At 37.7% G+C, this 13,356-nt stretch overlaps 2 protein-coding genes across 6 annotated transcripts in view; one reads left to right on the top strand and one right to left on the bottom strand.

Annotated features, from left to right (window-relative positions):
• The window catches only part of CMSS1 (cms1 ribosomal small subunit homolog), a 383,687-nt gene that overhangs the window by 330,853 nt on the left and 39,478 nt on the right, over window positions 1-13,356 (bottom strand). The gene's annotated exons all lie outside the window — the stretch shown is intronic.
• Window positions 1-13,356, top strand: part of FILIP1L (filamin A interacting protein 1 like) — a 305,075-nt gene that overhangs the window by 258,167 nt on the left and 33,552 nt on the right. The window lies entirely within an intron of this gene.

The following is a 13,356-nucleotide window of genomic DNA, read 5'->3' as shown; positions in this document are numbered from 1 at the left end:
CCCCTAAGAAGTGGCTCTTCTCACGTCTCAGTCAGTCAAGTACATACTAAGTTCAAACCCATGTGGGGGATACAGAGGTATCAAATCTTCATGGAACTTAGAGTTTGTTCAAGAGCAAAACTATTATACACAAAGTTAGAAAGTGGTATAAAACAACATTATAAAGTATTTGTGTCACAAAACTGTAAGGGCTGTGCGGACTCACAAAGGGAGACCCAGCCAGACAAGGTAGGGAACAAACATTCATAGAAAAGATGGGAACTGAAGTGTAAATGGAAGCTATTGAATGGAGTGTTCAAAAAATGATGGCAGATGTATCCCTTGGAAGTTTACTATGAAAAGGGAATCTGAGGTTAAAAGAGAAGGCTTGAAACAGCATCTGAACACCCAAACTTTGATTTTTAAACCCATTATTTGGACTTCTGTAGAATAGATTTCAATCCTTAAAGTGAAGATTTTAAATGTCACAAAAACAGTTGGCACAGTGCTGGACCCATAGCAGGCACTCAATAAATATATTATTCTTCTTAGTTATGTTAAGGGCTATATATAGGGTTCCACCAGGCTGAGGCACAAGGGGTTGCCTCAGCACCAAAGAGGAGGTGCTTGCTTTGTAAGGATGCAGTCTGGAAGAGCTCATGTTCTTAACACCCAGCCCTAAAGTGAAGTAAAGGATTAAGCCTTCTGGAGAAAATCCATGTGTCTAGTGCCTAAATTCAGCTACTCTGAAAAGTGATGTTATCTTTTATCCTGAGTTCCCTGCTAGAAGGGAATCCCTCTTATGAGAACATGGGCTTTCCAATGGGTTTTTTAGTCACCTGAAATAAGAAACAAGTTACTGAGTAGTTAAAGGACCAAAGAGCAAAAGGCTTAAAAGCTGGCCTGGAATCTCCCTGTTTTACCTTGAAAGTCCTACCATGCCTGGGAGGCACACAAAACAAATGGGTAAGACAAATCTTACCACATGGGCTAAAGAGCTTCTATCACATCCTACCCATAGACAATAAAGAATTCTTTTCAGAAACTCCCAGTCTAAACACTTCTTCCTAGGTGTTAATTTTACAGTTTCAGTGTACTTTCTACTTAGTGTAACATTTTAAGTGTCAGACACTGAAAAGATTTCTTGAAATACAATACTTGATGTATAAAGAACCAAAAATAAAGTTGAATCCCATGAAATACCCGTGTATTAAGGTCCCATGTAGTTAAGGTCCCATTAATGTCCCGTGTAGTTATGAACCATTAAGACCTTGACGAGTCACAAAATTTGTTCTGATGGAACAAAATATACATTTTTTGACGTGTGAATTTGTACAAAATGCTATACAAAAAAGAAGGGAGGGAAGGAGTCTAAAGGTTGGTGGAATTTTTATTCTGTGGAACTGAGATCTGAGAATCATCAAAGGCTTTGTAAACCCTAGAGATGAAATCCTACAGCTTCCCCGTTTTGCAACTGAGGGGACAGGCAGATGAGGTGGAGTCAGAGAGCTAAGTCAGTAGCACAGTGGTCCAGCATTCCCTGACCATTAGATACATGGCTGTTGTTTGAGAAATGGGGTTTTGCTTTTTTTCTTTGTTTTTAACTGTGAATGAGTGAACTTTAAAAGTGAAGAATAGAGAGGCGCCTGGGTGGCTTAGTCAGTTAAGGATCTGACTTCGCCTCAGGTCATGATCTCTTGTTTCTTGAGTTCAAGCCCCTTGAGTTCAAGCCCCACATCGGGTTCTGTGCTGACAGCTCGGAGCCTGAAGCCTGCTTCAGATTCTGTGTCTCCCTCTCTCTCTGTCCCTTCCTAGCTCGTACTCTGTCCCTGTCTCTCTCAAAAATAAACAAACATTTAAAAAAAAAAAAAAGTGAAGAATAGTGAAGTCAGTGCTTTCTTCAAAAACACTTCTTTCAACTACTGCAGATCTGAAATAGTTTGCCCTCTCTTAAAAAATTCAAATCATGAGGTAAGATATGGTCAGAGCAGAAATGGATGGGTATTCATATAGTATATACACAAGGTGTACTATAGCCTTTTCTTTAACTCTGCCACACAGATTTATCACAGAGATAAACATAACTAAATGGGTGAGCCTGAACCTTGCTCAGGGACAAAATCAGCAGCAGACCCAGAGCCAAGGGAAGTAGAGTATAATGTCACTACTTTCACCTCTAGCAGATCCATTGCTAACCACCGTAACATCTTGATGGAACTGCTCCTTACAACATAAGGTTAATATTCTCTAGAACACATTCATCTGAAAGGAACCCAACCTGGGGAAGAGAAAATAGGATCAAACTGTGTGTTCATGTATTCTGTCTTCTCAGTGCTCGGCAGAAAAGGAAAATCTAATCCAAATGCTCTGAACTGTCAGGGAAAAATTAAACAAAATTTTAAATTAAAAAAAAAAAATTTTTTTTTAAACGTTTATTTATTTTTAAGACAGAGAGAGACAGAGCATGAATGGGGGAGGGTCAGAGAGAGGGAGACACAGAATCTGAAACAGGCTCCAGGCTCTGAGCTGTCAGCACAGAGCCCGACATGGGGCTCGAACTCACGGACCGTGAGATCGTGACCTGAGCCGAAGTCGGCCGCTTAACCGACTGAGCCACCCAGGCGCCCCAAAATTTTAATTTTTATAATGCACACAAGGGGACACAAATGCAGACTACAAGAAAAATGGTCACTCACATTCTAAGGGATTCTAGATTAAAACATTCCCACCTAATTAAACTTTACATAAGGCTCATACTCCAGCTCTCTAAAACATCCTGGAGGAAGACAGAAACCAGTCATCCTCAGGAACTAGGAAAAGTGGATAAGGGTAGATGGAAGATGTTCACAGTGGTTCATGATCTGATTGTTAATCAGCAGGAAGCCAAGCCAAGCAACAACCTTCATCCTGCAGTGAATCCTATTCAGTGCTATTAAATGTTACTAGTTCCTTTGCCTCTTTTTTACAGATTTGCTATAGCTAAAATGGAGGGGGGAGGAGGATTCTCTAGAGGTCAAAATGTTTCACATTTTACATTCTGATGGCTCCTATTTAGCCTGTTTCTTGTGGCAAACTGTGTGACTTCAAGAGTCACGATAAAACATAAGCCTCTGTTGTGGTTTCTAAATTTCCGAAGTTTTAATTTCCCACTAACAAGTTAGGAAACGTTTGGTTTCCCAAGCATACCACGGTAGCCACTGCCTCTGTAAAGGCAGCCAGAATACAAGGAGGTGAAAACCAGTGAACTTATCCACTCTGGCGCATGACTGCTCCCTGCTTTGGCCTTTTATGTTAAATCTGACAAACTGAAAACCAGTGAATTAACGTAAGAAAGCCAAATAAAAGAGGAAAGGCTTTTTTTTTTTCTTCTTTCTTTAAGAGTTAACAGGAACTAGGGGCTTAAAAATTTTTTTGGGGGGGGGAGGGCTCAGAATAAGATTTGGAAGAGGATATACTCTTTGTAACTTTTTAAAGAGGAGAAAATACAAGAAAGAAAAGTGACCTACCAAAGAGTGTTAAGAGAAAGGAATTAAACTAATCCTCCAAAATACCTATTTACAATATCTGAATGAAAATAACCTGTGATCTGGGAAGAGAAAAAAGGGACTAATGGAGATTAAAAACAAAGAAAATTCTGCAGCTACCTTAGAATGCTCTTCTAAAGAATCCATGTCTGTTTACCTCAATCCATTAAGACACAAAAGAAGCATCTAAATATAAACGGATTTTGAGCAATAAGAGAAATACATATAAATATTCTTAACAAGATAAAGCACATACACCCACACTCTTAAGGGTATGTAGTAGTATGCCCTTGAAGTCTCCCTGAGAAAAGGCTGCCTGTTAAAAATATTTTCCGAGAACTTTAAGTTCCTTGAAATGTTCAACGGAAATGGTATTTATGACAAACCCACCTCCTCTGGGGAACATGAGATGTTATTACTGGCAAAGTCAGTTTTTTAAACCATCCAAAAATGTTTATGAATTTATGCCAAATGACTAAACTTGCTTTATTATTACAGTGATTAAGAGAAGAGAATATCTGTTAATGTCTCATCATCAAGGCTCAAAGTAATCACAAACCTACAAAAAACTATGACAAAACAGAGGATTGTAAGTGGTAGTGATTTCTGTGCCTTTGACAGGCAGAATATTACAACACATTTATTCACTGGAGAGCCTGGTACATGAGATACATAAGATAGGAGGTGTGGATGTATGTCATAGTGGTGAGAAACAGGATTTGGAGTAAGAACTGTATTGGCATTCTGGTTCTGTCCATTATCCAGTAGAAACTTTGGCAAATAATCTAACTTCTCTGAGCCTCAGTTGCTTTTTTGTGAAATGAGGACACTACTTGCCTCCAATGACTGTTTCCAGGACTAGCAATGGTACATGGCATATAATAATTGCTTAGTAAATGTTAACTGTTATTCACAGACTATAGAGGGAAGGAACGAACTACTTATCATGTGTCTGCTGCTTACAGTTACACCCTTAATCCTTAACATAGTACTTAAGTAGAATAACATAGTTCAAAAGTAGAATAGGTGTTTGTTCAAATATTTATTGAATACCAATTAAGTACCAAGCTAAAAATACAGCATGGAATAAAACTGGCCAGTAATTGACCATTCAGTAAATAAAATACACACACACACCCCTACCCACTCGCATTAAGTTTATGTTCTAGTAGGAAAGACAATGATCAAATAAGTAAAATACAGTATACCAGATGGTACTATGACATGAGGGGATGAGGGGCTCCCTGGGAAGGGAACCAGTACAAAAGACACAGACCCTGTTGTGGTCAGAGAAAAACATATGTATATTAAAAGGTAAACTGTGAGTGTTTAGCTTTAGGAAGGTGGTATGGCTGGCAGAATGAGCAAAGGTAGAAGGAATCAGGGAGTCAAGGGGGTGGGGGCGGAGAGTATAGAAATGAACAAATGAACACTAAAAACATGGGATGGGAGAAAGAGGAAATTCTTTTGAGGTCAGTACTCTGGGCTTTCTAGCATGTACTCTGGTTAAGTGGGAAGAACACACACTTGGCAGTCAGTGAATTTTTATTCTGGTTCGGTTATTTGTGCTGTTTGGTAATTATTTGACCTGTCTATATTTTAGTTTTTTTGATTCTTACCCTTATCTATAAAATGGAAATAATACCTCATAACATTGTTATAAGGATTAAATTAGATCAAGTGGCAAAGAGTAGACCTTCAATATGCTTGTCTCTTTCTATAAGCTAAATCCTGCACTGGATCATAGCTGGGAACTGGAGTCTGTTCCAGATCCAGGGTTACTGTAACAGTGGCTTTGAATGTTATTTAATCTGCCTGGGCTTCAGTTTCTCAAGTAAGAAATTGCAGATGCTACATGCAGACATTTTAAAGACAGTTATACAATAATCATGGTGCTGTTATAAAAATTATAATCAAATAATATTACTATTACAACTTATCTTAAAATTGTCTTTTATGTAAAATTTATCTTAAAAGTTTTAAAACAGCAAAAGTATATGCTCCCTCTATATTGATTAAAAAAGTCCTACAAATTTTAATTTCTTTAGCATGAAGTTGTAAAGATTTTATTTAGCAGTCATGCTGATTTTTATTCCTTTTTCCTACCCCTGCTTGGAAAGATCTCCAAGACAATGTTTAACTGCAAAAATCAAGGTGACAGATGAACAGTTACAGTAAGCTATATTTTACATAAAGAAGGGAGATAATAAGAATCTTTATTTGTATTTGCCTACTTACTCATTAAGACATTCTAGAAGTGTATATGTGAAATAATATGTACAGTGGTTACTGGTTCGGAAAGGAGAATGGGTAGATGAAGGATGAGGCGGAAGAAAGACACTCGCAGTTTACCTTTTAATATACATATTTTTAAACATGTATTATATATTTAGGAGTGCTAATCGCTCTAGCCACAGATGAGGGCTAAGTCAGGAGCCTGACCGGGGACACCCAGGAACCTGGTACCTGAGGGAGCCCCCGTCCATCAAAGCACATCAATGACATTTGATTGCCTTTTCTGCTTTTTCTACTTTGTAACATCCTTTGCTTTTCAAATAAAGATGTCATCAATCCGCCCCCCCCCACAAAAAAAGGAATGCTAATCTACAATCCAAAACTGACTTGCTTGAAGAGTTAAAATTGAGCAAAATAATTACAAAATTAATTATACAACAATATGAAAACCTCAAATGACTGGTTTCTCAGACAATGTGGGTATTCTTCAACCTGTTACTTTATATTTTTTTCTGAAGTGCTCAGTGAAAAACATTCTAAAACATCCTCAGTAGTCTTCTCCATATTTTTCACTGGGGAAACCACACGTGGCAGTAAGCAGCATATACAGAAAAAGACTGTTCCCTCCAGGTCTACACCAAATCAGTCAGCCCATGCTGCCTCTGAATACCCAAGTAGACAAATCTAAGAGCATCTGATCCCAGCAAAGAAAATACATGTTCACACTTAAGGAATGAAGAATAGGGGTAAGATGAGCAGATCATTGGAGAGGCTTTGGGAAGGTCACTATTAGCATCCATTGTGATATGCTGGCATTTCACTGAATAATGCACATTCACAACATTATTCTTTTCCAGAAAGGGAGAAGAGCTGTGGTATAGATCTATAAATCAAAGAGAAATGGAAAATAATGGCTAATCCCAAATACAGTGGAGCAGCAGATAATGAAAAAGAGCTATGAATATTAGAGACAACTAACACAAAGAGGTCTAATAGAAGTTTTCCAAAAAATTACCTATGCCCTAAAATGGTGGTTCTCCCTAAAGATGATTTTTGTCCCCAGGGTTTTTGCAATGTTGGGAGATAGTTTGGTTGTGACACCGGAATTGGGGGTTACTGGGTTACTTCTGGCATTCACTAGGAAGAGGCCAGGGATGCTGCTAAACATCCTACAATGCACAGGACAGTCCCAAAACAAAGAATTATTCAGCACCAAACGTCAATGGTGTCAAGGCTGAGAATCTCTGGCCTAAAATGACAATCAACATGGCTAACCATGTGCACGGCTGAAAAGATGCATGAATGGCCTGAAACAGTAAACAAATTATGTAATCATATCTTTCCTTCTAGTGTTCACTCTGACTCTGTCTCATAGGTGACCCCTACTTTAGGCCAGCCCATTGTGGCTGAGGTGCTCTTCTGTGTTGCTTCACCTTCAGTTTCCCACTTCTAATAGTAATTGATACGTCCTGTGCCAGGTAATAAATATGTTAGGAGCTTTAATGTGGATTGTTTGGCCTAATCCTTAGAACAGCCCTATTATAAGGGAGTCGCCAGTATTATCCCCATTATACAAATGAAGACAGTGAGACCCATAGAGGTTAAAACTGCTCACTCGGTCACACTAGGTAGAAGTGGGGAAGCCATGACTCAGCTCTGAAAATTGATATCCAGGATCTGAATTTCTCCCCTAGCACTACCCTACCTCCTATAGTGTTTTATTGCCTTTTTTCCATTGGTGCTGCAGTGAGTGTACTTACATCCTGTCTGTTTATCCTGCCTGCCCCTTGCCACTCATATGCCTGCAGTGTTTTCTGCCATCTACTGCTGAGTCAGTATGGGATGGGCAGTAGGGAGAACATCAGCCCTTTCCCTAAGAAGGCTACCTTGGGGCAAATGGATAAGATACAGAAGAACACAAATCCACAAATTACAGAGTACAAAATCAACTAGAGAAAGGAGGAGGAAGGAATGGAAAGAATGATAAACTATTAAAGTGCTGGGAACCTGGGGACAAGCCCATTACCACCACCATCACCAACTCAAAGACAGCTCCGCATGCTCTGTCCCAAGGCAAGGCGCTCTCAGGAATGAATACAGGAGCACACACATCTCTCTGACAATCCAAGACATCACATGCTGGGTAGCTTTCTGAATGCTTCTCCCTAGAGAGAGACAAGGCAGTAAGGGAAAGAAAGGCATCATAACTGTGATTGGCCCAAGTAGACCTTAAAAAATCAGGGAGATGTCCACCTAAAACTCCCAGTCAGCCAAGGACCTGAAGCCTCAATCTGATGAAAGACAGGCTAGGGTTTTTTTGTTTTGTTTTGTTTTTGGCATAGTAGCATTCAAAAAGAAAGTCTGGAAAAGAGAAAATGTTAAAATGTTCATATGAAAGATCTTTTTCAAGTAATTAAAAACCTCATTCAGAGTGTGTGAGAGGCTAAAAACACAAAAGAGTAGGCTCTTTAGCAAAGCAGTGTATTCGCAGTAATTTTTTTTAAACTCCTCCTTTGTAGCTATAATATATTCAAAACAAGCCAAAAAAAAAAAAAAAACCCATCTGAGTAAATGGGGAAAAAAATCTATTTGAGTAGATATTTTTTAACATGAATAATTAAAATGGGGGATGGAGAGGCATAAGCTTAGTGATAATGAACATCCATCATCCTGTGGTTCTTTCTAGAAAGCTCCTTAACTGACTATAGCACTGAAGAGATAACACATAATTCAAGCTTTAAGTAATTATCCTAGATTTACATGTACTATTCTTATTGTCACTTCTGTATCAGTTCCTGTTTCCTTTCCTAGGCCTTAACTGTGCACCTTTTCCAGTTTCCACTTAGCCCTTTGATCAGTAATGGAGAGTCTCTTCTAGCCCAGATTCCATGGTCTTATAATGAGAATATTCTCCTTGTAGCCTTACTCCCCAAACTCTGTGCCTGTGAGCTCTCAGAGTGGTCTTTTTCTGGTTCTAAAACCACACTTTTCAGCAGTTTTTCTTCCCAGGAGACCCTTAGTCTCAGTCAGTTTGTTTTCTTTTTTCCATTCAGTTGTTTTTTGTTTTGCTTTTAAGAAAGAGATTTGCCCCAACCCCTGTCCCTCTGTTCAATTTGAGGGTTTTTATAGGCTCCTGTAAGGATCCTATTTTTATGCTAAAAGTTTCCAAGCTCCTTAAAATTAATAGGTCATTGACTATTTGCGTATCTTATAATTTCACTTCCCCTAATCCCTGGGGACCCAAACAAAATTGTTCAGATAATGAAAAGTCCTAACTCAAGGTGCCCCATTTTTATAATATATTCCTTCTGACACCAACCAAAACCTCCTCTGTCACTTCATGCCCCAATTCTTGTTTCACAGTGAAGGAAAAGTAGTAACTCAGCTTGCCGGATATGGACCCATTTATGGTGTGTCTAAATGATCTCAGTGATGATGACAGGATCTTCAATAACAAGGACATAAAGCAGACACAGATGTACACTCATATTCAGCTAGCAGATGCCAAAAAAAGTGTTACTGTTCTTCTAGATCTTGCTGACCAAGTCAAATGAATTGAGCATTACATTATGACTATGGTATGCTGTAGCTGTAATTTTAAAAAACCTTTGACTTGTGAGAGAAATAAAAGGAAGCAGCACACATTGAATAAAAAAGACTGGTCATAGCTATTTTTATGAGTGCTCCTAAAAATCAGACTAAACAGTGAAAAGTCCCATTGAATAAGGGAGTAGAGCAAAAAAACACTAATTACAGGCCTGATCATCAAGAACTATCTCAAACTAAGGAAACTTTCCAAAAATTGCTTGTAATTACTCTGCAAACTGCTTAGAGTTCTGTGGTTATTTAACTATGAATGTAGCTGCTATCAATGCAGTGCAACAATTAGAATTATATATTAGATAAGAATTGCTAAAAGATATGGTGGAATGTAATAACCACACTATCAAAGTCTAGCCATGGGAAGAGATATGAAAATGAATAAAGCAGTGTAATGTGTGTAGTTTCTGCTTAGTGATTAACATTTTAAATCAGGAAGAAAAAGTAATGTATTAACTAGCTCTGGAAGAATAAAAGCAAATGTAGAAATTGAGGCCCTTCAAAATGAAGTTTCACACTTAGAATGAGAGATATAATATTTCATGTATCTTAAGAACAAACAATTTGGTATGATCGCACTATGTACTTGTTGATGGGAAACTATTATAAGTTATGATCAGAGCTATGCAAGTATATAGGCTGGTTTTGACAGAAAAAGGTAAACTGACAAATAACAAGCACAGTATCTTGTACATGGTAGGTGTTCACTGTAACTGCTTCAAAAAAATATGAAATGAATCAAATGTCAGCTGATATGCACAGCACTGTGGATGGATGCATTTTAAAAATGAGGCAGCTTTGTTATTTCCATGACCTTATTTCAAATTATGGTTTCAAATAAAACACAGTGTCTAATGGAGACAGTTTTGTCATTTAGGATTTTTCTGAGAACTGGAAGACAGGTATTAAAGGCAGAGAATCTTCCACCTTTCTGAGATGGGGAACAAAAAACTAGTTTTATTAATGATGGAAACACTGGAGCAGTGACTAGGTCAGTGGATGAAGCTGCTTTGGATGAAGGAAAGGGCTCACTCAGTGATAGCGTGCAGAAGGTGACAGCCCAAACTAGAGGCTTTTTCAGAGAAGGACATATTTGTCATTTATGCTTCAGACTGTCTATCCTTGAGAGAAGTGGTTCTCAAAGTGTAGTCCCTTTCAAGAGCTCTGCAAGTTCAAAGTTATTTTCATAGTAACACTATCTTTTTCACTCTCATTCTCTTAAAACTATACATGGAGTTTTCCAGAGGCTACATGAGGTGTTGTGATGTCACTGCTCTGACAAAGCCAGACATTGGAATTTGCAGAAACAGGAAACAATGCAAATCTTCCCACTTACTTTTTTGGTTTGAAAAAGTTATTTTTCATACAATGTGTTGATATACAATGGCTTATTATTTTTAATAAATACTTAAACATTTAAAAATTTTTGTCTTGAGTTTCTAATATGGTAAATACTGATAGATATAAATATAATAAAAAGCTCTTTAGAATCCTCAATAATTTTTAAGAGTATAAATGAGTCATCAGACCAAAAAGTTTGAGAATCAATGCTCTAGAATCTTTACTGAATTGCATTGGAACTATCTGCTCATTCTTTCCCAAAAGCCTACGGATGCTTTGAGAACAGGAACGCTCCCCCTGTTCATCTCAGTATAGCCCCAGTACTAAGTAATTCTTTTGTTGTTTGCAAATTAAATGAACAAGTCTTGCCATATTCATAACAACAAAAACTTAGATTCAGGATCCATATAATAGATACAATGGAGTAGGTGTCTCCTAAAAATGACAGATGAGAAGGTAAGCTGACTCTGAAGTTCCCTACATACAGATTGATTTCTACAGCTAAGAGAAACAACACAGTGCCATTAATGGTTTGTGGAATTGGTTTTACTGCTTGATAATTACCCTACATTTATTTATATGGGCTAGGTGTCAAATAGAGTGGAAAAAAATCTGGAAAAGTAGAAACATAATTGATGTATTAGGGTGGTCAGATTATAGATGAATATTCCTTTTCAATTTCATTTGCTGTTGATTAATGTTACTTGTGTAATGAACATATTTGTCCAATAGAGCTCTGGACTGTAAGGAAAAAAATAAAAGAATCACTCCTTTGTTTGCAGAGATGAAATAACCAAAAGAGACTAAGGGCCTAGGATGTGGACATTTACCACCAATCTCCCTTCTCAAACAAGCAAGCACATATAATTTAATGCAGGAATCTGAAGAAGGAAAAAGAAATATTGCAACAGTCTTGATTCTTTCAAAAATCCAACAATGTACTTGGAGAACACCAATGGGAAAGCCATTTACACCTCATTTTTTAAAAATACTTAAAACTGTGTACATAGTAAACATGAGAGCATCTTCTTTTAAAGCTGAATAAAATTATTCAGGTCAGTGCTACGGTATTTTCCACAGGAAGGCATATTTGTTCATTCCTTCAAAAAACATTCATTTTGGTAAACAAATAAAAAAACATTTGATACTCTCCACATGTAAGGGTATGTAGTAGACATATTTGTAGAAGAAACAAATGAGTCAGACATGTGCCCGATTCTTAAGAAGCTTGTATTTTAGTGGGGTTGATTGTAATGCACATAAATAAGACATAATAAAAAGTGGTGAAAATTATGAATTACTATGGGTATGACTGGCATTAGAACATTTAGACAAACCATCTGTTTCATATGTGTTATATGATGAATATTACTAACTGTCTCACAAAGAGGAGATAAAATATAGTCACACATGTGTGCTGACATATGTATGTGTAAATAAAAACTAAAAAGACCCTCTGAATGTATAATTTGTAGTAAAGAACCAGCTTCATGGTTAGTACCAAAGAACATTCAAGATGACAGATGTGATATTTTTGAAAAAACAAGGAACTAGTATTGCACATAATAGTGATAAACCACAGTAAGTTACAACAATTCTAAGCCATAATAGAAACTCTAAAGAAAAAGCTGTAACAAGACACTGCTTTAAGCCAGTTTGGATTTAACTACCTCAGTTTGTGTCCATGAAACCAGCTTCCACAACCTGTTTTTATTGGACAGGATTCAGTGTATAATCCTATAATCCTGTGCTATCAGTACTTGAACATGAATATGAGTACTCTCCAAGATGGCAGTCTTCAGACTGGGGTACACATACCCCTGAGGGTACACAAAAAGTTTCCAGAGTTATAAGCATGGAAAACATTAAAGGAGTCAATGTCTACATCCGCAATCCACACACATATGCTTTCTAAAACCGATCTACCAGAAAAAGGGCTTGCACTGAGTTCTCCAGCAATCCTTTCAAAACAGTCTTCTAATTTAACAAAATTTTACCAAATGCATCTTCCTGGGCTGGAAAATTCTCTGGGACACAGAACAAAGGTACAACTATAGAAAGACACCCGAGAGAGTCCTATGAGCGCAGAGCAGCAAGAACTTCAGAACCACTGGCGGAAGCAGTGCTTGTGTCTTCATCTAGGAACAACTCGGGGCAAGCTGCTATGCCTCATCTCTTTTAGAAGTAAAATGGTTGCCAAAGAGATGGATATTTACACATTTACCTAAGTTGAAAAATGAAGTCAGACTTTCCTTGAATGTCTGATTTGGGTGACTGGTTTGCCAATGGGGACTTTTAGATTATATGGCAAATGTTAATATATATCGTTTGCGGTTATTTAAACCTTGAGTAAGAATTTTTGGATGGCGGCTTTAAAATGTGTGAAGAGGTACTTAGTTTTTAAAAATCCTTTTATTTTTTTTTATTTTTTTAAGTTTATTTATTTATTTAGAGAAAGAGACAGTGCGAGTGGGAGAGGGGCACAGAGAGAGGGAGAAAGAGAGTCCCAAGCAAGCTCTGCACTGCCAGCACAGAGTCCAATGCAAGGCTCGAACCCATGCAGCTGTGAGACCATGACCTGAGCTAAAACCAAGACTCAGACACTTGGTTGTCTGACTGACTGAGCCACCCAGGCGCCCCTGTTTTTGTTTTTGTTTTTTTAAGTTTATTCATTTTG

This window comes from Panthera onca, chromosome C2 (assembly GCF_046562875.1).
Source record: "Panthera onca isolate mPanOnc1 chromosome C2, mPanOnc1 haplotype 2, whole genome shotgun sequence".
Lineage (NCBI taxonomy): Eukaryota > Metazoa > Chordata > Mammalia > Carnivora > Felidae > Panthera > Panthera onca.
This window is presented reverse-complemented; position numbering and strand designations above follow the sequence as displayed.